At 47.3% G+C, this 27,367-nt stretch overlaps 1 protein-coding gene across 4 annotated transcripts in view; it reads right to left on the reverse strand.

Moving 5' to 3' along the window:
- The window catches only part of LOC125430912 (disks large homolog 2), a 149,891-nt gene extending 131,186 nt beyond the window's left edge, over positions 1–18,705 (reverse strand). For all 4 annotated transcript variants that reach the window (XM_048493273.1, XM_048493272.1, XM_048493271.1 and 1 more), the window contains exon 1: positions 18,462–18,705. The gene's annotated coding sequence lies outside the window, so the exon portion shown is untranslated. The remainder of the gene's footprint in view (positions 1–18,461) is intronic.
- Between the last annotated feature and the right edge of the window lie 8,662 nt (positions 18,706–27,367).

The following is a 27,367-nucleotide window of genomic DNA, read 5'->3' on the forward strand; positions in this document are numbered from 1 at the left end:
CAGTTCATTCACACATGCAAGTAACGCCCTGACGGAGTAGTCATCAAATCATGCATTTGTGAAAGATGGGCAGAGCCATCTGGATCCACTTGGAATTTTTTTTGACAGACTCTGTTCCTTGGGATAAAATAGGGAGCACAGATCGGGTATGAGAGGGCCAAAGATATGCTAGATAGAATCTGCTGGACTAGGATTTTGATGCTTGTCTCCTCTCGTGAGCAGAAAGTCATTTGCAACGTTACCCAGAAGAGAATTCGGGTTCTCATTATGCCAAAAAAAATAATTTAGAAAACCGATCTCTCCACTGAAGTTTTACTAGCGATATTAATCTGGAATACAGCCATTCTTGTTAAAAAATAATTTGTCAGAAGAAACCAGGCGTTTTCTCCTCCTGTGCCTTCGGTCTGCTCTGGACTGGCACTAATTGGAAAGCTTTGTGCCACGGGGTCGCTGGCTGATCCATACGCTTTTTTTAACAAGCTGTTTGGACCCGCTGCCGAACACAGCAATCCGCTTGAAACGGGGGGTGGGGTGGGGGAACAAATAACGATGGAAAAGCCGGCACAATGCCGTTGATTACAAGCCGGCATCCCTGATGCGGGCTTTCACGGGAGGGTTGCGACGTGGTCGGGCACGGAACTCTTAAATCAGTTCTTGATTGTTTTGTATCACTCAAGGTTATAGGCTTGGTATTTACCGAGATTCGCCAGCTCCTTAATTAAGAGCTTCCCGTAAAGCTCCGGATGGGGAAAAAAAGGCTCTGAAAAAGAAAATCATGTTTATGTTCCTTCATCTGATTTGCCCCGCTCGTAAGAATTGCTGATACTTTCAGGAGCGTATCAGATCCCTAATACACCCCACACATTTAGCTTTAATTGTTTATTTATTCCATTTATCTCCTTGCCTTTCTCCCTAACAAGCAGAGGTGGGATCCAGCAGGTTCTCACAGGTTCCCGAGAGTAGGTTACTAATTATTTGTGTGTGCCGAGAGGGGGTTACTAATGGGTGATTTTGCCACGTGATTTTTGCCTTAGTTACGCCCCTCCTCTCAGCAGTAGCACGCAGAACTTGAAGCAGTCTAGCAGGAGGTGCATCGGCGTGCGTGGCAGCCTGGCGCCTTGCGTGCATTCGCTTTCCCAGCCTCTAAGACCGGGGTGTGCAGTGGCTGCGCCCTGCCACGAAATAGCCCCGCCCCATGCCCCCCTGTCGTGCCTACCAGCTCCCATTGTTGCGCTAAGTTCACGCCACAGTTTGAATCCCAACACCATGGGAACCTGTTACTAAAATTTTTGGATCCCACCGCTGCTAATAAGGACCTACGGTGGTTTACATCATTCTCCTGTCCATGTCATCCTCACAACAACCCTGTGAAGTAGGTTAGGCCGCAAGGGCATGACTGGCCTAAAGTCAAGCAGGGAGCTCCCATGGCAAAGTACAGATGTGAACTTGGGTCTCCCAGATCCTAGCCTGACACCGGTATCCCACACTGGGTCTCTTCATTTCTTCTGACATCTCTTCAGTGGCATAATGCCCAGGAAATGGGGGAGGGGGGTGTTTTGCCCCGGACACGTGCGGTGCATGGTAGGGGCGCAGGACACACACGTGCCCTGGGTGCAGTTCCCCCTCGCGACGGCTCTGCATCTCTTGCCTTTCATCGGGATTCTCTCTATATTATTATCTATTATTTGATTCTTCACCATTCCTTGGCGTGCCTACCTGCTTTCCTAAGCTGCTTACTATTGCCTATCACTGTAGGGATGGGGTGGGTGAGAAGACATACAGTCTCTGCATCTAACCCTGCCATCTTCTGTGCCTGCCTTCCAGAGGGTGAAAGCAAAGCATTTTCCCCCTGTGAGGTTGGTTGGCTTAGAATGCATGACCAGCCGAAGGTCACCCAAAGAGCTTCCATGGCAGCGTGGTAACAGGAATCAGGGTTTCCCAGGCCCTCGTCTGATCCTCTAACCACTACACCACACTGTCTCGCCACTTACATAAGCCTTCGACACAATCTAGTCAGGAATTTCCCCAGCACCATCCCAAACCAAAAGATTTATACAAAGCCCTCGTATAGTTCTCATGTACTTCTGTGGGGGCTTGGGTTGGAAAGCTGTGTGGAAATTAGTGAAACCCATTTGTCGTTAATGATAAAAGGCACAACAGCGGAGAATATTTGCGATTAACAAAGCAACACCAGGCCCTGTGTGGTAATTACATAAAAAGAACAAACTCTGGCTATGGACTTACTAATGTGACACTGTGGATCCGGGCACAGATTTCAGGAGATAAAGACACAACATGTAGCCATAGGGGTACCTGCTGCAGTTCAGAGCCAGGAAGGGAAATCTCACTTGTTTGCCCCGTGCCATTTCTTTGATTGAAACTCCCCCTTGAGCTGCTTTTAGACCCAGCAGACAAAAAGACAGGCAGAATGGATGCATGTCTTATTTCTCTAACAAGGTTAAAAGCAGATGGGAGAGGCAGACATTTTTGAACAAAGCAGCAACACGGCGGGAGGGGAGTTAATCCATTTTTGCACGTATTTTCCTTCGCTTCAGTCTGTATTACTGCACCCCTGGCTGCTTTTCCCAGTTAAACGACAAACGGGGAGATCTAATCCTGCATTCTTTGGAATCGAAGAAAGTGAGACAAATCCTAAGAAGAGCAGATGAAATGAGAACAAGCTGCTAAGAGCAGCAGTCGGGATTTGGGAGGGAAAAATCCTCTGCTTGTTTAAATATTTGTAGAGAAGGAGGGGAGAGGCAGCGTGGTGTAGTGGTTAAGATTGGGAAACTCCTGGAGATTTGGGGGTGGAGTCTGGAGAGGACAGGGACCTCAGTGGGGTACGATGCCACACCCTACAAAGCAGCCATTTTCTCCAGGAGAGCCAGTCTTTGCATTTTAGAGATGAGCTGTAATTACAAGGGATCCCCAAGTCCTACCCTAGGCATCCCTACACAATAATATGCAGTCAGTGGATTGGGAGCCACAGGTGGCTGACAGATTTGCCACTTGTGGCTTTTCTGAGCACTGTTCCTCAACAGGGCCACTAGGCAGTGGCGTAGCTAGCACGGGGCAGGGAGGTGCATGCCACACCGGGCGTGCACCTGGTCAGGAGGGGGCCAGCAAAATGTATTTTTGATATTTTTAGTGTTTTAGCCAGGAGGGGTGCAGTTTTTAGGAGAGCGGCACCAAAATTTCAGGATATTGTCCGGCAACACTCCTGCTGATACCAGACAAGTTTGGTGAAGTTTGGTTCAGGGGGTCCAAAGTTATGGATCCCCAAAGGGGGTGCCCCATCCCCCATTGTTTCCAATCGCAGATGGGGCTACCCTTTTGAGGGTTCATAACTTTGGGCCCCTTGAGCCAAACTTCACCAAACATGGGAGGTATCATCAGGAAAGTCTCCTAAAGATACCCTGAAATTTTGATGCTGCTAGCCTAAAAAATACGCCCCCTGCAGGCCAAAAACTGAAAAAACTCTAAAAAAATACAAAAAACACAAATGGAAATGGGGGTAAGCAGCAAAACTCTGATTTTGCTCCGGGCTCCATTTCCCATAGCTCCACCTCTGCCACTAGGTGAAGCCCCAACATGTGGCTGGTAAGTGGCTTCCACTTTGAAAAGGTGGCCACCAGAAGAACAGGTAAGTTGCCAGCCTCTTTGGGGGAGTAAATGTGGTTCCTTTGGTAGATGGGAACTGTGGACGCGGCTGTCTGGGAGCTGGGGCATGAGGACCACAACTCAGGGGCCGCCCTCAATAACTTAGCAAATATCCACTCTTGCTGGTCCCTTTCCTTGAAACTGTACAAAGCGCCAACATAGCAAACCCCTGGTGACTCCCTCCCTTCTTTGAGATTCATAATTGGGTTTAGCTTTAACACCTTTGAGGACTGCTTCATTTTGTCTTAACTCTCGGCGCTACCGAACGTGGCAATGCAGCGCGGTGTGTGTGTGTGTCTAATTATGCTGTTGCTAAGGGATGGTTTCTGGAACGCTTTTAGACTCCTGGATGCTGCTGTGCATCTAGCAGGCCCTGTTTCTGAAGTGTGCAGCAATTTTATTTTGTGGTGAAAAAATGGCATTTGACAGGACCACCCCATTTGATAGCTATGCCCAATTGGATGGGGGAAGGAGCATCAGGTGTAGGAAATAGGCTGGGGTTGCCAGGTCTCTCTTGGCTACCAGCCAGGAGTGGGGCCACATGTTGACAGGTCCAGGAGATTTAGGAACAGAACATGGAGAGGACAGGGACAGTGGGCCAGAGTGCCATAGAGCCTACCTTTCAAAGCCAGAGTGGTGTAGTGGTTAAGAGCAGGTGGATACTAATCTGGAGAACCGGGTTTGATTCCCCACTCCTCCACCTGAGTGGCAGAGGCTTATCTGGTGAACCAGATGTGTTTCGGCGCTCCTACATTCCAGCTGGGTGACCTTGGGCCAGTCACAGTTCTTTCAGAACTCTCTCAGCCCCACCTACCTCACAAGGTGTCTGTTGTGGGGAGAGGAAGGGAAAGGAGCTTGTAAGCCATCTTGAGTCTCCCTACAGGAGAGAAAGGTGGAGTATAAATCCAAACTCCTCCTCCTCCTCCTCCTCTTCTCCTCCTCCTCCTCCTCCCTCTTCTTCTTCTTCTTCTTCTTCTTCTTCTTCTTCTTCTTCTTCTTCTTCTTCTTCTTCTTCTTCTTCTTCTTCTTCTTCTTCTTCTTCTTCTTCTTCTTCTTCTTCTTCTTCTTCTTCTTCTTCTTCTTCTTCAAGGGAACCAATCTCTATATGGAGATGAGATGTATTTCCAGGGGATTCCCAGGTCCCACCAGGAGACTGACAACCCTAAGCTTAACTCCATTCTCTCATTTAAATGTTGCTTCCTTGTTTAACGCATGGGTAAAAAGAGGGCTACTCTTTACGTATAACTAAATATGTAAACTCATAACCACAGGGAACGCAGTTGGAGAATTTTCGGACATACTACTTCTGACTGTTGAGAGGAGGAGAATTTTATTTTTCAGGGTCCTGTCAAGGAAAACATCCCTGCTTTTAGTAAATCAGCACATTCAGGAGAAAGGGGAATGTCATAGCTTTCTGCCTGACATGCTAGCTTTCTTCATGCAGAAAGCCCCCTTTTCTGTATAAAGCAGTCAGAAGTCCCATTCCGGCTCCCTTAGCCTTTCTCTCTAATGTCCTTGAATGTCCCCAACAGCTGCTAAATGTGACTTTTAGAGTTTACATCTCAGAGAGGAAATTATTTTATTTATTTATTTATTTATATTTATTTATTTCTTTGATTTATATACCGCCCAATTATGCAGGCTAATGTAACCCCCATGCTCAGAATGGGTTGACCCAGTAAGGGGTGGAGACTCAAAGCAGCAAGAGGCTGCAGCAGACCTCATGTAGTTGGAGGAGACAAGGCTACCAGACTCGGACCTTGGTTGTATAAGCCCTTCACACCTTGTTAAGGTAACTGCAATATTGTTGGGAACTACTGGGAAGGTAGTTGTTTATTTTTGCTATGTTGTAAATGTTGGAGTTTATTGTTTCAGGGTTTCTTTTTATGTTTGTAATGGGTGAGAGTTCTCCTGGAAACCTTCATCATGTTGCATCCTGTTCATCAAGCCCTTGGAGTCTTCAGGAGCCAACCCACTTGCAAAGAAGAATTGGACTTGGCAGTATCAGTAGACTGTAAATATAAGGACTTGAAAATGCAACCTGAACAGGACCTTGACGTGTGATGTTCAATGTTGATGTTATGTGTTAAGAAAGTAAACCATTTTGTTTTTAAAATTTGTTGTTGCAAACTCATTCCAGGTTCTGCCCCACAGAACCCACAGTTAGAGGTTACACTAACACTTCCCACCACATTTGGCAAGTGGGGTCTTATCTAGAAAACTGAACCTCAGCACCTTCAACCACCCTGTGGCTTTTAAAATTATAGTCTGATAATTGAGTCGTCAGGCACAAGGATGGCCAAGTCCCCTGAGCAGACAGGCCGAAGGAGCTGAGATTTCAGCAAAACACTCAGTTTCATATCAATCACTGGAACTGAATTGGCTCTTCTTGGATGTCACGTGGTCCAAAAGGACACTTTGGGGTGCTTTTTGCAAGCGGTCAAGCGGGACTTGCCTGCTGCTCCTTCCCTTAAAAACGATCAGTGGTTTCAAATTCACTTCATTAATACTCTGTTTTTCTTCCCTTTGTCTTCACAACAACCCTGTGGGGTATATAAGGCTGATGCAGTATGAGCAGCCTAACGTCACCCAGCAACCTTCACGGGCAGAGCGGGGATTCCGGCTTAGCCCAACCACTGCACCACACTGCTGAGAAGCCGCGCCCAATCTGCAAAATCCAGCACTTGACCGCAAAGCTTCATGAGCTACGTGTGCAGGTAGAAATCAAGAAATCACCGCTTTCCCAGCCAAAAATACACACAAAGCCTCCCTCGCCACACAACGCTTGTTTCCACAATGAAATGTCTTGACTGGGGCAGGAATCCAGGGGTGAGTGTAGGTTGCAAATGCTTGCTCCGTTACACATGGGAATGGCAGGGGACTTCAAAACCCTTTGTTCCCATGTCAATTTACTACTCAGTTTACTACTTAAAAATCCACTTTATTCCTCCTGTACATCAAAACTGTAGTACGCTAAAATCATATGGCTGCCACCCGCCAGACAGGGCTTGGTGAACTCCCAGCATTATGTATTGTCGAAGCCCTTGAGAATTAACAAAACCTGGCTACCAGTACTTAAAAACACGAGAATCAAAGGCCAAGGGCATGCTAGGTTCATGGACCAAGAACTCCACCCAGACACAGGATCTGCCTTCGCTAATATTGTTGCTGCTGTAGGGAATGCAAATGCAAATACAAATGTAAATGGACTGATAACCACACCCGCAATACAATGCAGTCAATCTCACCTTTGCATAGCAAGTTCCACCCAAAACCCTTACTGATTGGTTCCCCACTCTGGGACATGGACAATATATACCCCACTAAACATTCCCTTCTCTCTGGACCAGACACATAGCTGGCAGGGGGTGTGACGTCTTGCACTGGGTGTGCGTCAGTGCGGGGGCGGTGTGGGGGCATGGCGTGGGTGTTCCGGGGCGTGGTGTGGCTGGGTGAGGGCGAGGGCGTGGCAGGGGCGCAGTTCCCCATTGCTACTGCTCTGCACTGGACACAGTGTGTAACAGGCTTCTCTCTGTGATACACCTCTGAAGATGCCAGCCACAGATGCAGGTGAAACGTTAGGAACAAGATCTACCAGACCACGGCCACACAGCCCGGAAAATGCACCACAACCAGAATTATAAACAACCTTCATTCCTCTGGAGACGGTGGTTGCTTTGAAGGGTGGACTCTATTGCATAGATGTCAAACTCGCGGCCCTCCAGATGTTATGGACTACAGTTCCCATCATCCCTTGCCGGCATGATGTTGGCAGGGGATGATGGGAACTGTAGTCCATAACATCTGGAGGGCCGTGAGTTTGACACCTATGCTCTATGGCATTTTACTCTCCTCTTCCCAAACCCAATCCTGCCCAGGATCCAATAGAAGTTTTTTTAAAATCAGAAGTCCAAAACATACAAAAGGCAGTAATTCACCAAATTATAAAGAACTTATTTCGTATGGATTCCCTGTTTCTTCTACACCGAATATTAACCCCTAAACCGCACACTTTCAGCACTTTGGCCATTAAGTTTCAAAATAAAATAAAATCTTTAGCACCGTTATTAATAAACAGTATCACTTTTCTCTACTGGATCTAAATTTAACACTCCTTAATTTTCAAAGCCACTATGCTCCGTCTCAGAAAAAGATGTTAGCACGGTTATTTGAGGTGCAGCGGGAGGGAAAAATTGTGCGCTTACACATTCCAATGTAGTCTTGAACGAATGTGAGGATTATCATTCATTTTCACGCGCTGCCTTTGTCAAAACCGTTATTTCGGGCATTACATGGTACTTTGATACAAGAGCATTTATAGTTGATTGGATGACTATCACCAGTACTTACCTTTTGCAAACAGATAGACACTAGGACCCAGGTGAAGCATTCTACAACAAAGAAGGTCCAGCATGTTGAGTTCTGTGGTGGAGGGATACACAATTCTAATAACATCTTTTTCTGAGAGCGACTATAGTCATCAATTTATTTTGCCCCGTTTTTTTCTAGATGTTCCAATTGTCCATGAACTTGATTAAACTCTTTTCTTTTAGTTGTGTACTCAACCTGGCCTTCTTGGTCAACTCTAGTACCTGCTCCAATCGTAACATTTCCAGGGATTTCCCAACCGGGAGCTGACAATCCCGAAAGCCACAAAATCTCCTCGCAGGTTTATGCACGCTGTTCATATTTAACCTACTTTCAGGGGCGTAACGAGGCAGCCCTGGGCAAACTGTAGCCCTGGGCAAAACCTGAGTTGGATGCCCCCCCCCATGGGCGGCCACTCCACCACGACCAATTTTTTTTTTTGCACCAGGACATTGGTGCCTGCAGGGGGCGCATTTTTGGATGTATCGGCACCAAAATTTCAGGGTATCTTCCAGAGATGATGGCACCCACCAAGTTTGGTGCAGTTTGGTTCAGGGGGTCCAAAGTTATGGACCCTCAAAGAGGGTGCCCCATCCCCCATTCTTTGCTAAGGAGATGGGGGCTACCCTTTGAGGGTCCATAACTTTGGAGCCCCTAAACCAAACTGCACCAAACTTGGGGGGTGCCATCATCTCCAGATGATACCCTGAAATGTTGATGACAATACATCCAAAAATGCACCCCCTGCAGGAACTTCCTAGAAATTTGCCCGAGAATCTTTGTTCTGCATTGAGTTTTCTGCATTGATGTCAATGGGGGTTGCAGGCTGGGGGGGCACATTTCTGAAGGCACTGTCTCAAAACTTTCAGGGTCTCATCAGGATACTGCCCTAATGATACCCCCCACGTTTGGTGCAGTTTGGTTCAGGGGGGCCAAAGTTATGGACCCTCAAAACTGTAGCCCCCATCTCCCATTAGCTCTCATTGGAAACAATGGGGGATAGGGGCACCCCCTTTGGGAGTCCATAACTTTGGACCTCCTGAACCAAACCTCACCAAACTTGGAGGGTAGCATAAGGACAGCCTCCTGATAATACGCTGAAATTTTGGTGCCTTGCCCAATGGGCATTACGCCAGTGCCTACTTTGCTCATTCATTGCCAGTTGGGAAAGAGGCACAACACCATCTCTGTGCTCTGCCCACCACAAAACACGCACATCTGCCAACTGAATGTAACACTCTGCACCTCTGCTCTGGGCCCTAAAAACCCATGCTATCGTACAATATTTTCATTTGACTTCAAGGAGTCATAACAGCTAGATTTGAGTCCAGTAGCGCCACAGGGACCGACAAGATTTTCAGGGCAAAAGCTTTCGGGAGGCAAAGCTCCATTCGTCAGCTACGGGTTGGAATTCATACATTTATTTATTCTGTTACGTTTCTAGGCCGCCCTTCCGCCTGCGGGCTCAGCCAAGCTGGCAACGTATGACAACACAATTAAAAACATGGGTTGTAAAAGCATTTCCCAATTTATGCCCAAGCGATAAATAATGGGTAATCCAACGACGGTGTAAATTCTGCAGCGAAAAGCCCTATTCTATCCATGAAAAAAATTTCTTCTTAGGAGACAGAGACAGGGAGGCCAATTAAGCTGCTACTCCTGTAGCTGCCTCAACCATAACCCTGGTGTAACAGCCCCATCTTACAGGTCCTGCGGAACTGCACCTGGTCCTGTAGAGCCCTGGTCTTAGAGTGTTTTGCCAGACAGGGCCAGGGTCAAAAAAGCTCTGGTTGAGGCCGGTTGGATCTCTTTTGGGCCAGGGACCACCAGCAAGTTCTTATTAGCAGAATGTGATTCCCTACTCAGCTATTTTACCCACACAAAATGCATATCTTGATTTCTATTCTCTCTGCACCCGGCGCTTCAGCTTTTAAACCATGCCATTTTGGCCTCCCCCACGCAATTTCGCTCCGCTTTTTGTAGGAGAAAAAAAAACCCCTGGCTCTGCTCAGCTATTTCTGAATGAACACACTACAGCATATGTGTGTGGGAAAACACAGAGGCCACACCCTTCTGGTGACTGCCTGTGGAATCCTGGGGGGAAACAGTTGCTTGTACCCTCTGGAAGGCAGGCAGCCACAGATGAGAGCAGGGGATAGAAACAAAGGGGATAGAAGCAAAGGCAAATCTAAACTATATCCCCCCAGCCCCATGACGTGGAGCATGTGTGCAGGGGAGACAGAAATGTGTTGCTTGTACACTAGGGCAAATAAGCAGCCAGCTGCAGGGGGGTGGGAAAGAGGCAAATGCCCCCCCCCCCAGAAAATTAGAGGAGATGTGAGAGATATGGCATAAAGAAGGATCTGACACCTCTAGATTTCTCCTTACATTCAGTAAGGATTAAATTCTGATATTTTGTGTGTGTGTATCTATAGATATAGATATATGCTGTGTTTCTCTGAAAATAAGACAGGGTCTTATATTAATTTTTGCACCAAAATTATTATTATTATTATTATTATTTATTGGGTTTATAGACCGCCCTCCCCCGGAGGGCTCAGGGCAGTGAACAACACGTAAATAGAGCACAACAGATTAAAATCTAATAGTATCAATTAAAAGGCTCTAATAAATTCAATAAACCCTACCCCATTAAAATGCAGCATTATTAAAAATAAACATTAACACACAAAGATGGTGCCTGCTATCAATTCCCACTAAACCCCCAAAGGTGGGGAGGGGTGGTAGGGTCTACTTGATATTAAAAGATGCACTAGGGCTTATTTTCGGGGCAGGGCTTATTTTAGGGGAAATACGGTACCTTCACAATTAATTAAGGTGGGCTCTCGGCAGCCCCGTTGCTTCCCCGTCACGTGTGACGCAAGCCACATCCTCATTGGCACCCTGATGGTTCACACCATCCTGAGCTGTAACTACCGGTAGGGCTCATGTTTGGAGTAGGGCTTATATTTTAAACATCCTCCAAAAATCCTGAAAAATCATGATAGGGCTTATTTTCAGAGTGGGTCTTATTTTCAGGGAAACATGGTAGATAAACTCACAAGTATGTATAAATTTGATCCTCACTGAGTGTAAGGAGATCCATCCATCCATCCATCCATCCATCCATCCATCCATCCATCCATCCATCCATCCATCCATCCATCCATCCATCCATCCATCCATCCATCCATCCATCCATCCATCCATCCATCCATCCATCCATCCATCCATCCATCCATCCATCCATCCATCCATCCATCCATCCATCCATCCATCCATCCATCCATCCATCCATCCATCCATCATTATCTGTTCTGCCTGGCTCTCTTTATCTCACCTAAAAATTTCTCCCCAGGTCATCTCTTGACACCATCCCTTCATTTTGTCCTCAAAACAATAAGCTTGTGGTGAAGGCTGGGTTGACTGGGAGTGAATGGCCCAAAATTATCCAGCCAATTCCATGACTGAGTGGGGATTCAAACCTGGGTTTCCCAGATCCTAGTAGTCTGACACTCCGACCACTGTCCCACACTGGCATCTCTTTCATGTCATGGAAATTATGTCTTTCATGTCATGGAAAAAACAGTCTGTTGTTTTCCTGATGCAAATCATCCCCTCCTTCCAGCGGTCCTTAACAGTAGGAGGGGGAAAACGACAGGCAATCGTTCATTCAGATTTTTTTTTAAAGGAGCCAGAGCGCTGCTATATTTAGACAAAAACAGAGGGGGTGGGTGAGAAAAGAAAACCCCGCCCCCTTCTCCAACCATACATGGGGGCTTAAAGCAGTTAAAGAACCTGCCCAATTTTTTGCTTTCAAAACCTTACAGAGCAAGAAATAAAAAATATTCATGCACCAGAGTAGGAAGGAGGCAGAAGTTAGTTTCCTACATCTTGTCCTCGTTTAAAAATAGATTCCCAAAGCCCTGCTTGAAAATCCCAGGAAGGAAGGAATCATTCACTATTAATTCACGCCTCCCCAGGCCCACTGTGAAAATGAGCATTTTAATTGCCTATAAAATGAGGACATCTTCTCCTATCTGTCTGAAACTTGCGAGGTGTTGCAGGAGAGGTACAGTTTCTTTGTCTTTCTTCCCAACTGGATGGCAGATGGGGAGAAAAAAATTACAGTGGGAAAGAAGTCAGGCCATGCTGATAGAGGCTGATGGGAATTGTAGTTCCTGAACATCTGGAGAGCCGCAGGTTCCCTACCCCTGCACTAGAGCATAGGTGTCAAATTCGCGGCCCTCCAGATGTTATGGACTACAGTTCCCATCATCCCCTGCCAGCATGATGCTGGCAGGGGATGATGGGAACTGTAGTCCATAACATCTGGAGGGCCGCGAATTTGACACCTGTGCACTAGAGGGCCGCGAATTTGACACCTGTGCACTAGAGAATCCAAAGTGGTTTAAAAACTACAGATACAAATCAGGAACCCAAACCATCTCAATAGACATTTTTCTGGGCACATTCCATTTTTTCTTATTTGATATTTACAACTCTACAGAACATAGGGAAATACTTTTTAAAAAGCTATTTATGATGCTCAAGCAGCGGTGTTGCGTTTAACCTGGCTCTACTGTACTCACACTGTACTGTGTTATGTGTAACCTGGCTTTACTGTACCCATAGCGTCTTTGACACTATGGTGTGGTCCAAAAAGACAAATAAGTGAGTTCTAGATCATAGAATCATAGAGTAGGAAGAGACCCCAAGGACCATCAAGTCCAACCCCCTGCAATGCAGGAAAACACCATCATGAACACTCCTGACAGGTGGCCATCCAGCCTAAAAACCTCCAAAGAAGGAGACTCCACCACACTCCGAGGCAGTGCCTTCCACTGTCGAACAGCCCTTACTGTCAGGAAGTTTTTCCCAGAGGTTTAAGTGGAATCTCTTTTCCTTTACCTTGAACCCATGACTCCTGGTCTTAGTCTCTGGAGCAGCAGAAAACAAGCTTTCTCCCTCACCACCATCCTTCAATTATCTCAACATGGCTATCAAATCAAGCCTGAACTTTCCCTAGAAGCTAAAATGACTAAACAGAGGCTAGCACACTTCATGAGAAGACAGGAGTCGCTGGAAAAGACAATAATGCTGGGAAATGTGGAAGGCAGCAGAAAAAGAGGAAGATCCAACATGAGATAGATTGACTCAGTCAAGGAATCCAGAGTCCTCATTCTGCAAGATTTGAGCAAGATGGTTAACTATAGGATGTTTGGGAGATCCTTAATTCATAGGGTTGCCATAAGTCATAAGCAACTTGGCACCACTTAACACACATACAGTGAAGTCATGGGCAGAGTTACACCTTTCTAATAGAAGTTAAGATGGCTTAGGATTGAACTGTGAGCCAGTTGAGTTGGCGGGAGGGCACAGAATGCTCAGGAACATCCCAGCTCCTTAGGGTACAAGCCAGAGAGCAGCAAGAGGTCCTAGCAGGACTCTTTCACCTTTCCATGAATTCCACCATCACTGACCATCTTAAAGGGGCAGTGAGAGCCAAGAAGCATTGGGATGGGGTGAAAAACGAAGCTTCACAAATTGATTTTTTGACAAGCTGGAATGGGTCCAGAGGAGGGCAACAAAAATGGTAAAAAGGACTGGAGTCCATGCCCTACAAGGAGAGGCTTAGGGAGCTGGGGATGTTTGGTCTGGAGAAGTGTAAGTTAAGAAGAAGAAGAAGAAGAAGAAGAAGAAGAAGAAGAAGAAGAAGAAGAAGAAGAAGAAGAAGAAGAAGAAGAAGAAGAAGAAGAAGAGGAGGAGGAGGAGGAGGAGGAGGAGGAGGAGGAGGAGGAGGAGTTTGGATTTATATCCTCCCTTTCTGTCCTTCAAGGAGACTCAAAGGGGCTGACAATCTCCTTGCCCTTCCCCCCTCACAACAAACACCCTGTGAGGTAGGTGGGGCTGAGAGAGCTCCGAGAAGCTGTGACTAGCCCAAGGTCACCCAGCTGGCGTGTGTGGGAGTGTACAGGCTAATCTGAATTCCCCAGATAAGCCTCCACAGCTCAGGCGGCAGAGCTGGGAATCCAACCTGGTTCCTCCAGATTAGATACACGAGCACTTAACCTCCTACGCCACTGCTGATAGCTATGTTTAAATATGATTTCTGTTACTTATCCTATAGAGGGCTCCCTGCTTCCGCATAGCACTGTAATACACAAAACTAGTTTTCAGTTTTGGTCTTGTTTTCTAGAGGAAGAAGAGTCAGAGGGAATGACTCAGGCCCCTTCTGCACATGCAGAATAATGCAGTTTCAATCCACTTTCACGACGGCTTGCAAGTGGATTTTGCTCTTCCGCACAGTAAAATCCAGCTGCAAAGTGGATTGGAAGTGGATTGAAAGTGCATTCTTCTGCATGTGCGGAAGGGGCCTCAGGGATTCGTGCGTCTGAACCCTGGTTCTCCCAACTCATGGCCGTTGCTACCCACTGCACCACACTACGTTCAAACTAATTAAAAACCTGTGTGCTGACCAAATCCCTCTCTTTTCTCCCTTCAGGCTTCCATCTCCTTCCTTTGCCTGCTGATCTCCCCCAGTTGCAGCATGTATATTTTTACGGTTCGTTTCCCCAGCGCTGCTTAAAATAGTACCCATGGTGATAAGCACAATGCAAATACTCTGACAGATGGATGCAGTTCCAGATTCTGCAGAAAGAGGGGAGGGGGTGCTAGCAGAACCGCAAACTGACTATTTCGGCGAGGGCGAAGATGGTGCCGATGTCCAAATTCAGAATGAAGGGAAGATTCTCTGGTGAATGTGGACCTGTCGAGTGAATATATGTTGATACAGGGCATAAGAACATAAGAACAAGCCAGCTGGATCAGACCAGAGTCCATCTAGTCCAGCTCTCTGCTACTCGCAGTGGCCCACCAGGTGCCTTTGGGAGCTCACAGGCAGGATGTGAAAGCAATGGCCTTCTGCGGCTGTTGCTCCCGAGCACCTGGTCTGCTAAGGCATTTGAAATCTCAGATCAAAGAGGATCAAGATTGGTAGCCATAAATCGGGCAAGGCTGACCTGGGAGAAAGACACAGTTCAGCAACAGAGCAGATCAATCTGGAAGGTTCCAGATTCGAATTAGTTTAAAAGAGTCTCAAATAACAAACCTGGGTCAAGTCGGTGTCTGAAAGCCAGAGAGCCGTTGCCAGTTTAAGGGGGGAAATCAACCAAAGGTCTGACTCAGCATGAGCAATATTTTTATTTTGTTTACTTATTTTTCGCATTTTTATCCCACCCAGTTCCCCACAGGTGAGTACGCCACAGGTATCAGGGTCCCACCAAAATTCAATGCATTGGTACATCACCAACAGGGCAATCCTGTGCTAAGTTCACTGAAATAGAAGAAGAAGAAGAAGAAGAAGAAGAAGAAGAAGAAGAAGAAGAAGAAGAAGAAGAAGAGGAGGAGGAGGAGGAGGAGGAGGAGGAGGAGGAGTTTGGATTTATATCCCCCCTTTCTCTCCTGCAGGAGACTCAAAGGGGCTTACAATCTCCTTGCCCTTCCCCCCTCACAACAAACACCCTGTGAGGTAGGTGGGGCTGAGAGAGCTCCGAGAAGCTGAGACTAGCCCAAGGTCACCCAGCTGGCATGTGTGGGAGTGCGCAGGCTAATCTGAATTCCCCAGATAAGCCTCCACAGCTCAGGCGGCGGAACGGGGAATCAAACCCGGTTCCTCCAGATTACATACACGAGCTCGTAACCTCCTACACCACTGCTGCTCCTAGAGTAGAAGAACGGTGTCAAGAGATTGCACTGGAAGCAATTGGCTTCTTTGGAGTATTTCCCAGAGCTAAATTTGACGCGCGTCTGATTTCTTAGGCTTCAGCTATTTCAGTTTTAATTCTTATGTTGTGATTCTGCACCCTGTGTGGCTGCTGCTGTTGACAAGGATAACAAGGAAAACAACAGTAATGGGAAAAACCGGAGACATTTATCACGGAGGGATTCTGAGGCAAAGATCTCTCTTTTTCACAGCTGGTTAAATGGCAGAGGTTTAATGGCAGGACACTTCATTAGTAAAATCCCTCTCCTGAGCGCTTCGACTCTTTCAGAGTCATCTGAAAAGGTTGGTTCCTCTTCCTTCCCCTCACAATAAGGGGGGAAAATAGAAAACATAAAGGTTTTCAAATATCCACATCTATCCCTAATTAAGTTTAGATGTTCTTATTCACAATAATAAGTAGCAATGACGAGATAATATGGGATTTAGGTTGCATTTTACGGAATTCAAAATGGTTGGCATGCATGCCAATTCTTACAACAACCTTGCAAGGAAGATCAGTGTTTACTTCCCAATGTTGTAAGTGGAGGGGGTGGGGTGGAAGGCCCCAGGCAGAGAGACAGTGGCTTAAGAGCTCACAATGGGACCTTAAGCAAGGATGGGTCTGTTGTTTCACTTCTACAGTCTATTCGCAAGTTCGGACACACCGAGGAATACGGCTTGCCCGAGCAATGCCAAAACCACAGCCAGCAATCAAGGCGTTAGATCAACAGGTGCCGTTCTTCCCACCGTCCTTGATACTTCAAGGTTTGGTTATATCCATGCCCAACCTCTCGGCTCATTTCTGAACACCCAGATGGGGAATAGAAACCTGCCCCTGCTCCCTCCTCTTTACCCCCATGGGCCCTAATACCATCAGGACCCATTATTTCACATTAGGAGGGTTTCGTAAGGGTGTGGGCGATGTTTTAAAATACTACTGTTGTTTTAATTATATGTATGTTTTTAGCTGATGTTTTATCTGTACACCGCCCTGAGCCCTTCGGGGATAGGGCGGTATACTAAATTTAATGAATGAATGAATGAATGAATGAATGAATGAATGAATAATAATAATAATAATAATAATAATAATAATAATAATAATAATAATAATAATAATAATAATAGCCCAGACTAGTCTCATCAGAGCTTGGGAGCTAAGCCGGGCTGGCCACATTTAGTACTTGGATGGGAGACCACCAAAGAAGACAGGGGGCACCATGCAGAGGTAAAAGCCATGGCAAACGGTTTGTGCTCCTCCCGTGAAAATCCCATGGACCCCGGGGCTGCCATGAGCCAGCTGCAACTTGATGGTGTGCAATTATGGGAAAGAGGAAACTCAGCTGCTTTGAGGAGCAGGAAGAAGAGACCCCAAAGTAGAGAGCTTAAATCTGCAGGCAGAGATGTGAACTGGGTGGCCGGAAGAAAGAATCGCTCCCTGCCCCCTTCTCTGTCTTTCAAAGCTACACAAGGGAGGATCGGAATAAACAGGGAGCCGTTTCCACTTCCTTTCTACAAGTAAAGGTCAATGTCCCTGAAAGTAAAGGTCAATACAAGGCGGATGATAATTGCCGTGCGGAACATACCCCTCTGGTTCTGAAAGAAGCGCCCAGCAGGAATAAGAGCAGAACCGAAGTATCTCTGAGCATAGCACACTTTTTGTACGCGGCGTGCTTTTGCTTTCCAAGATGGGACGGGAAAGAATCTCTGATGTGAAACCACAGAGTTCTGTGGCGCTTTGAAGTTCAGCCAATTTATTCTGGCTGAGGTTCTCTTGGATTGGAACTCACTTTCCCCAATGCACGTGGGAAAAGAGTGGATCTCTACATCTGGGCACCCACAGATGATTACAAACGGGTGAATTTCAACATTTGCACATGCTATTTTTTGGGGGGGAGATAAAATTGGGGAGTGTCCCGAAACAACTACACATTTCCCATTTTTCAGTCATGCCCCAACAAATGCTGACTATCCCATGTAGATGGTAGATAGTATTTGGCGTCGTATCTCAGAGAGTGAAGGCGGTCACTGGATTCGCCTGGGGTTGCTGCCATTCACCCGTGAATGTTGCCATGGGCCAAGTTTTGAAAATTTACCCTGACACCTGCAAAGGGGACCAGAGATGGGCGTGACAGGACTTTGTGGGTTTTGCTGCAGAGGGATCCCAGCTCTCGGAATTAATTTCAAAGTGGCTTTCGACACATCGCCATGTAAGCTCTCAGCTAGCTTCATTACGCCTCCCATGCAAGTCACAGCTCACTGCATACAGACACACAGCAGAAGTTGCACGTACACCGGAGTTGCGAAAAACGCCAAATGCTTCTCGCTGTACCATCTTCCCTCTGTTGGCTGCCCACCGCCACATCGCTCGCCTGTCTCAACGGCAAACACAAGCAACCGAAACCAGCCAGGGGGGCTGCCCACCGGACGCCTTGCGGCCCCCAAAACCAGCCCGAAACTTCAGCCAGCTCTGAATCCCTTGCAAAAATTCGGCAACACATTGCAATTCGGCACCTCGTCCTTCTCCCCAGAGTCTCACCCGATGTGGTTAAGAGAGAAGGATCGGAATGGCACACCGAGTCCCACCGACCGGTGTCTCTGCCAGAAAAGACAAACAAAGGGGACGAGATTTCCCAGCACCTGGGCTAAGTGAAAGCTCCACACTCACCCCAAAGGCAGAATTCGTCAGCACAAAAGCAGATCGACACTCACACAGAGAAAGCCCGGTCAGCAGCAGCAGCAGCAGCGGGCGCAGCCGCCGCCGCAGCTCTTCCAAGATTCTCCCGCAAGCCTCTGCACAGTTCACAGGCTTGCCTTTATAATTAAACCAAGCAGCTCTGCTCAGTCACCGGAGCTGATGAATTATAAAACGGTTCGCTGCCAGACTCTCCGATTTTACATCACAGGGGGGGCAGGTCATCTACCAGCGTGCACACGCTCATATACTCCGCCTGTGTACATCTATGCCGTTATCCCTCATCCCACTAAACACATCAGGGATGGCAGCGGGGATTCTAATTGGTGCCGGAGATGTACAGGCACCAGCCAATGGAACGCCACGCCTCCCACTCGCATCTCTGTGCAGCATCCCCGGCTGTCGCTCACTGCACCTTGTTAAGGTAGAACTGTCCAGGTGGGCGTGAGGGCTGGACGGAATGCGGAAGAGATGGGGGTGTGGCAAAAGAGAAGGCCCGGGGGACCATTGAAGAGGGGAAGGTTAGAGGATCCCTCTTTGGTGTGCCCCCCTTGGCACACTGTGTGGCTCCACTTGGACTCTCAAAGACCAGACCAGAAATAAACCCAGACCAGAAATAAACCCAGACCAGGAGAAACAAAGCAACTGGGTAAGAAATAACATTAGTTGGCTATGGAGTCTCTGCAATGTCAGAGTGGAATCTGGGAATTACCTAGAACTAGAAGAAGAAGGAGGAGGAGGAGGAGGAGGAGGAGGAGGAGAAGGAGAAGGAGAAGGAGAAGAAGAAGGACCCTGTTTCCCCGACAATAAGACCTACCCTGAAAATAAGCCCTAGCATGATTTTTTGGGATTTTTGGAGGATGATTGAAATATAAGCCCTACTCCAAAAATAAGCCCTAGTTACAGATTCCCCGGCGCAGCTGATCTGGTCACGTGGGGGGCGCAAAATCATGGGAACAAATAAGACATCAATGAATAGAGTAAGTGCGCCTCTAACAGCATTCACCAAATACAGACCAAAAAATCACGTGACGCACGTGTGCTGCACAGTGGCTTGTGTATATTACAATTACTTATGACAATTGGAATTAATAGCAATTGCATTTTATGTATGTTTACACACTGTAAAAATAATTGTAATATACACAAGGCACTGTGCAGCACACGTGCGTCTTGTGATTTTTTGGTCTGTATTTATTTAAAAAATAAGACATCCCCTGAAAATAAGCCCTAATGCATCTTTTGGAGCAAAATTAATATAAGACCCTGTCTTATTTTCGGGGAAACATGGGTAGTAGTGGTAGCAGTTTGGATTTATATCCCCACTTTCTCTTCTATAAGGAGAATCAAAGGGGCTCAAAATCTCCTTTCTGTCCCCGCCCTGCCAATGAACATATGCCACCCATCCCCTCGTGGGCTCAGGGCTGTATCATTAATACCCTACCTTTCTTCCTGGTGAGGATTCAGCTTACATTGTTGAGAGCCAGTGTGGTGTAGTGGTTAAGAGCAGGTGGATTCTAACCTGGAGAACCAGGTTTGATTCCCCACTCCTCCACCTGAGTGGCGGAGGCTTATCCAGTGAACCAGATGTGTTTCCCCACTCCTGCATTCCCGCTGGGTAACCTTGGGCCAGTCACAGTTCTCTCAGAACTCTCTCAGCCCTACCTACCACACAAGTTGTCTGTGGAGCTGTGGAGGCTTATCTGGGGAATTCAGATTAGCCTGGGCACTCCCACACACGCCAGCTGGGTGACCTTGGTCTAGTCACGGCTTTTTGGAGCTCTCAGCCCCACCCACCTCACAGGGTGTCTGTTGTGGGGAGAGGAGGGGAAAGGAGCTTGTAAGCCCCTTTGAGTCTCTTTACAGGAGAGAAAAAGTGGGATATAAATTCAAACTCTTCTTCTTCTTGTCCTCTCTTCCATTTTAACCCCATAAAAGTCCTGTGAGCTGAGTTGGGCCGCGTGTGTGTGACTGGCCCAAGAGCTTCTCTGACCAAGTGTGGATTCGAACTGGGGGTCTGCTAGTTCTTAGTCTGGCCCCCCCAAACACCACACCTCCTGGCTCTCTTACCACTGGAAATGGACTGTGGAGCTCATATTTAATAAACCCTGGTCAAGATGAAGGCTCAGCCCAACTCCTTCGCTAATTCCTTACGATCCTTTGCCTACGGCTCAATTGTCTGAAAGAACAAGAAACGGCTTTGTTCTCCAGGAAGAGAAGGGACGTGCAATTTCCCAAAGCAAACAAACTAAGACAAACCCGAGAAAGCCCGCAGAAACCAATCTCTCTTCTCTCTTTTCATACCCCTCTGGTCTCAACAAAGGACTCTGCCGAATCCCTCCATCTAATTAAAAACAAACGAAAAACCCCTCTTGCAGGCACAAACGAATCAAAGGTCGTTACTAATTTGCAAAGGGCTCGTACGGCGCTACGGAGGCACGGCGCTCGCTGCGGAAGACCAATTATCAGAACAACACATGTATCACAGGCACATCCATGCATCTCGGGCACGGTCTCGTAGGTCAAAGAGCCACGCTGTTCCCTCTGGGCATCCCGCCCTCTTTTAAATATGGTGCCAGCCAAGTTTGCCCCTGTTCTTCTTTAGAAAAACTGCCCGGCAGATAAGTCCAAGGGGAGACGGTTGGCGGCATTGGAATAATTGATTTCAGGAACGGTGTATGTGTGTGTGTATGTGTGTGTGACGTCCAGGAAATCAAAGGCAGTGAAAAGAAAGTGGTTTGCTTTAGCCGTTAATAAAAGAGACTTTAAAAGGGAAGGGGGGGGCCCTTCATAGATTCCGGGACATGAGTAGCTGGATTTGGAACGAGGAGCAGCTGGTAAGTAAAATGACGACCCATCAGGTTATGGTGGGGGGGGGGGTGGGGGGTTGGAGGGAAGAGGCTGAATAATTTGGACAAGCCTTCTTGGATTTGGTCTGAATAATCATTTATAATATTCACCGAAGCCTCTACGATTAAGTAGCTCAGCACCCCTAAAGGGCTGTTGTCAAGCTACAACAGTGGTGGCGAACCTATGGCACGGGTGCCAGAGGTGGCACTCAGAGCCCTCTCTCTGGGCACGCGCAAACAGAGTTGCCCCCCCCCCAATTTAGGCTGGTCTGGGCAGCTGGGCTCAATTATTAGCATTAAACCTCAGACCTAGTTTTGGGGAAGCAGTGTAGGCAACCCTGTTAAGTGCTGTTAAACCCCACTGATTTTCATGCGAAGAACTAAAGCGCGATCCTTTACCTGGGAGTAAGCTCGGTTGCTGGCAATGGGGCTTGCTTCTGAGTAAACCCTCCTAGGGTCGTGATTCACCCGTTGGAAGAGTTGCAAGGTTGCTTCAAAGCAAAGCCACCGACTACCACCAAGCTTACTCCCGAGTAACTCACGTCTCGGAGCCAACCGTTTTTTCTAAACGAAAACCTCAGTATTCAGGTTAAATTGCCGTGTTGGCACTTTGCGATAAATAGGTGGGTTTTGGGTTGCAATTTGGGCACTCGGTCTCGAAAAGGTTTGCCATCACTGAGCGACAAGGACTTGGCCAGGATCGTCGAGTTGAGCCCTACAATCACGGAATGTATCCCCCCAAAGCATTTGCTTCTCTGTGGGGCTGGCAAGGCTCACAAGGCAGACTACACACAACGGTTGATTACCCACTCCCAGCACTCCTTGGCCTCGCCTCGATGCGCCAAAAGTGCTCTCACTTTCCCCAGTTGAAGCAAGATGCGTACGGGGGGCAAGAGAGAGCGTGTTGAGACAAGAAATCTTGCCCCGACAAGCCTCCGCTCTCAGTGCGCTGCAAACAGGAAGTTTGTCGGGACAAAATTTCTTGCCCAGATGTGCTTCCTGTCCCAACACGTGCCAGAGAGGTAATCAGCCAATGACAGGATCTCTCGTTTGTCCATAACAGGTTAGGAAGAGCAAGAGATGGAGGGAGAGAGAAGACCTGTGACTGTTAATTTCAGTGGCAGCCAAGTGTGTATCATGACTTTACGGCCAACGGTTATGGAACAAAGTCCCTGTGTCTATTTGTGGATGACATAAAGACTTTGCATCTGACCCACAATGGGCGTTGGGTGCATTTCAGATGCACCCTGGTCCTTTTCTGTTCTTAACCACTGGTTGCAGGGATAAGTAGCTTTGGTCTTCTCTCTGAACACTTTGACAACTTCAGATTACAGGGGAGGGGGGGCATGATTGGACGGAATTATGTGTGGCCAACTTCAGTTGCGTGATTTGTGGACCAAAGCCAGGAATGGCTCCATGGGGTAGTCTGAGGATGCACAAATGATGCGTGTATGTGTGGAAGGGGCCGTTGAAGCTGAATCTTCCACAAGAAGAGGGCTGGTGTGCATTCAGGAAACATAATCTGATTGCCCATCTCACCAATAATAAAGCACTAAGGGATGGAATGTCCGACGACGAACTCTCCACCAATAAGGGAGCAGGATTCATAAAGGGAGTCCTGCTCTCTTATTGGAGGAAGATTCGTTGTCAGACATTCCGTCCCTGCTCCGGGGCGGCCCTGTTGCTCCCCCAACCCCCAGCAAGCCCTCCAAGACTCACTCCCACTGCTCTGGGGTGTCACCAGCCCTGTCACCATCCCCCACACAGCAAGTGCTCCCAGGTTTCTCCCCCTCTTCCTGGGGGCAGCGGCACCTTGATGCCACTGCTTTGGCACCCTCCCCCATCCCCAGCAAACCCTCCTGGCCTTCCCCCCCCACCCCCAGGCAGTGGCGCCTTGGTGTCACTGCTGTGGGGCAGCACCAGCCCTGTCACCCTCACCCTCCCCTAGCCCTCTCAGCCCTCCCCCCACCCACAGCGTCCACCCCGGCCCCGAACAAGCCCCCTGCCTCCTCTGCCCAACCTCTCAACCCCCCCCCCAAACGCAAGGCAAACTGAGGCTGCCTTCCCATTCCTTGGCCTGGCCTCCCTCCCCGTCAAAGACAAGCTGGGAAAACCAGTCCCCTACATGCCCTAACACTCCCCCCCCCACACACACCCTATGTAGGCCCTCTGTATTTCGCAGACTTTACTGCTACTCAGCTATGAAGCTTTGTGTCTTCCTACAGCAAAACACGAGGTCTTGGGCGTGTGAAGAGCGGCCCTTAGTCGGTCATTTGGGAGACTAGCATTTGTCCTCGACGCCGGAAGACGCGATAGCTCCCTGTTCTGTGTTTCTACTGAAAAGACTGCTTGGCTTCCCTTTTGGGGGGGGGGGGATAATCCCCTGCAAAGGATAAACGCCTGCTCTGTTACCGAAGCTAACATTAGGCTGTTTAATGCCGGCCGGCCAGTCAGCTCTTTTTACAACTCATTGCTCGAGTCGGCCTGATGCAATTTGTCAATTCCTGTGCATTTCAAGGCCTGGTGCCTCCAATGGCGGAGAAGCAGACGGAGACCCCATCTGGTTAAACAGAGCATCTTACAGACTACAGAGACACTGAGAAAACGAAATAGCGTTTTAAAAGCCCCCAAGATGCTGCAAACTCTCAGATCCTGTAAGAGGCGGAGCTGACGGATGAAGGTGGTATAAAACAACCAAGTTGAGGCCAGTGGTGGGATCCAAAAATTTTAGTAACAGGTTCCCATGGTGGTGGGATTCAAACAGTGGCTTAGCTCCAATGGGGCTGGGCGGGGCACGACGGGGGCGTGGCCGGGCATTCTGGGGGCGGGGCATTAATAATTTCTCTGTTACTGTAAAAAACTCTTACTGTAAAAAAAAGTTCCTAATTTCCAGCTGGTATCTTTCTGTCCATAATTTAAACTCATTATAGTCCTATCGTCTACTGCCAACAGAAACAACTACTTCTCCTCTAATTGACTGCCTGTCAAATACTTAACACTTTCAAATACTTAATTTTGTTTCTAGAAATCAAAAGAAGGATGCTTTCCTGAAACAAGGAACTTTACCATATTTCTAAAACATGGTTTTAAAACAGCCCAACAGGGAGAATGATCCCGTTTTCTACCTTCGCTAACCAGCCACATAGGAAACAACAGGACTTTATGATTTTTGGACCTAATGGAATTTCAAATGGAAAAGCGGACCCAGTTAGTAATCCCCTCTCGGCACACACAAATAATTAGTAACCCACTCTCGGGAACTGGTGAGAACCTGCTGGATCCCACCTCTGGTTGAGGGTATTTGAACATCATTTAGGGGGCGCTGGCGGGTTCTTTTCCATTTCCTTTTTTCTCTCCACGCGGCTCGTTGTGATTGAGTGAGGCCCCGGTTTATTTCCTTGATGGCACTGCATGACGTTATTATGGCATTTTAATGTCTTTTATGTGCCACAGATGCCAAAAAGAACATTAACTTGGCATATACTTGACGGGGAAAAATTTATCGTGGCAGCTACAGGATAAGATGTGTGTGTGCATCGGTCAGACCTCATCTTTATTTATTTATTTTATTTATTAGTTGGATTTATTATACCGCCCTATCCCCTAAGGGCTCTGGGCGGCGTACAGTTTAAACAAACAAATCCATATACCTCAATAAAAATATAGTATATTTCAGTTAAAACACTTTAAAACATCCAGCACCTCCAACACACAAACCAAGTCAACAGTAGCAGCAATATCTTGAGTACTATGTTCAGTTCTGGGCACCACAATTCAAGAAGGATTTTGACAAGCTGGAAGAAATCCAGAGGAGGGCAACCAAAATGGCAAAAGGTCTGGAATCCCTGCCCTACGAGGACAGACTTACAGAGCTGGGGATGTTTAGTCTGGAGAAGTGAAGGTTAAGGGGGGGGACATGATCGTTATGTTTAAATATTTGAAGGGGTGCCATGTGGAAGAGGGAGCAAGCTTGTTTTCTGCTGCCTCAGAGACGAGGACACAGAGTAACGGATTCAAGGTGCAGGAAAAGAGATTCCACCTCAACATTAGGAAGAACTTTCTGACTGTCAGGGCTGTTTGACTGTGGAATCCACTGCCTTGGAAGAAGAAGAAGAAGAAGAAGAAGAAGAAGAAGAAGAAGAAGAAGAAGAAGAAGAAGAAGAAGAAGAAGAAGAAGAAGAAGAAGAAGAGGAGGAGGAGGAGGAGGAGGAGGAGTTTGGATTTATATCCCCCCTTTCTCTCCTGCAGGAGACTCAAAGGGGCTTACAATCTCCTTGCCCTTCCCCCCTCACAACAAACACCATGTGAGGTAGGTGGGGCTGAGAGAGCTCCAAGAAGCTGTGACTAGTCCAAGGTCACCCAGCTGGCGTGTGTGGGAGTGTACAGGCTAATCTGAATTCCCCAGATAAGCCTCCACAGCTCAGGCGGCAGAGCTGGGAATCAAACCCGGTTCCTCCAGATTAGATAAACAAGCTCTTAACCTCCTACGCCACTGCTGCTTTATAGGAGATGGTGGGGTCTCCTTCTTTGGAGGTTTTTAGACAGAAACTGGATGAACAGATGTCGAGAGTGCTTTGATTGTGTGTTCCTGCATGGTAGGGGGTTGGACTAGATGGCCCTTGTGGTCTCTTCCAATTCTATGATTCTATGATTCTGTGTTGGGGAGGGGGAGGGGGAGGCCCTGAGGACCATCTAGACTGAAGAATATCCAACTCCACATTCTGGCCTCTCCTATAGATTCTTTAAAACCCAACCACCCACAATCAAACAAAAAGAGAGAGACAAAAGTGTTAAATTATACCCTGTTTCCCCGAATATAAGACATCCCCAGAAAATAAGACATAGTAGAGATTTTGCTGAAGTGTGAAATATAAGGCATCCCCCAAAAGTAAGACGTAGCAAAGTTTTTGTTTGGAAGCATGCCCGACGAACAGAACACAGAAAAATAAGACATCCCCTGAAAATAAGACATAGCGCATCTTTGGGAGCAAAAATTAATATAAGATACTGTCTTATTTTCGGGGAAACACAGTAGATTGTGCAAAATATGTACTTCTCAAAGGCATCTTTTAAAAAAATACTTTTTATTAATTTCCTTCTTTAAAAAACACATTGAACATGAAACATACATGAAACCATTGAAACACATGAGACATCAACAAATATTAACATGTAACAAATGACCCACATTTACAGTTACCCAAACATAATCTATCCTACCCCAACTACCCATAACAATAACATATAATTCAATACATCTAAATCAAATCAGTTACTTCACTATTCTTTGGTAATTTATTCTTTAGCTTTAATAAACTTAAATCTTTCCAGGCATCTTACCTGGAAATCTGTTGGACTATGGCTATACTTATATATCAGGTAAATAGAGATCTGATCTGGCTTGACCTGGATAGTTTGGGCTCTCCCCTCCCTCCCCCAAAGGGTGATGGGACCCCTCTCCTCCCCTATCCCCTGGATGGGTGGCCCCTGACCAGATGATAGGCCCCTTCCTCCCAGTGTGAGTGGGCAATGACTAACACGACCTCATCAGATCTCAGAAGCTAAGCGGGGTTGGCCCTGGTTTGTACTTGGATGGGAGACCACCAAGAGATATCAGGGGCACTACACAGAAGATGCTATGAACCTCGGAACGTCTCTAGTCTTAAAAACCCTGCTGGGTCGCGATAAGCCAGGCTGCGACTTCACAGCGCTGTACACACACAAAGAGCGATCATGTTGCTTGGATTTTCAAGACAAGACCCAGCTGGGAATGAACAACAGGCTTTAACAGAGAATAAAGGTTTTAAGAGGCCGGCATCTTGCGCAGATGGCTCCAACATACAAAATAAAACTGGCTCTCAACTTCACCCCAAAATGTTATAAAATTTCTCCCTGCAGAAAAACTTTTTGGCTGAGCCTCAAGCACAGCAAAGAAACCCTAAAGGGAGATTTGATTCCCCTTCTCTTAACAGCTTCAAGTCTGCTCTTTTACCACATGCATCTCCTTTTCACAGGTCCCATGCATACCAG

The sequence above is a fragment of the Sphaerodactylus townsendi genome, linkage group LG04 (assembly GCF_021028975.2).
Source record: "Sphaerodactylus townsendi isolate TG3544 linkage group LG04, MPM_Stown_v2.3, whole genome shotgun sequence".
Taxonomy (NCBI): domain Eukaryota; kingdom Metazoa; phylum Chordata; class Lepidosauria; order Squamata; family Sphaerodactylidae; genus Sphaerodactylus; species Sphaerodactylus townsendi.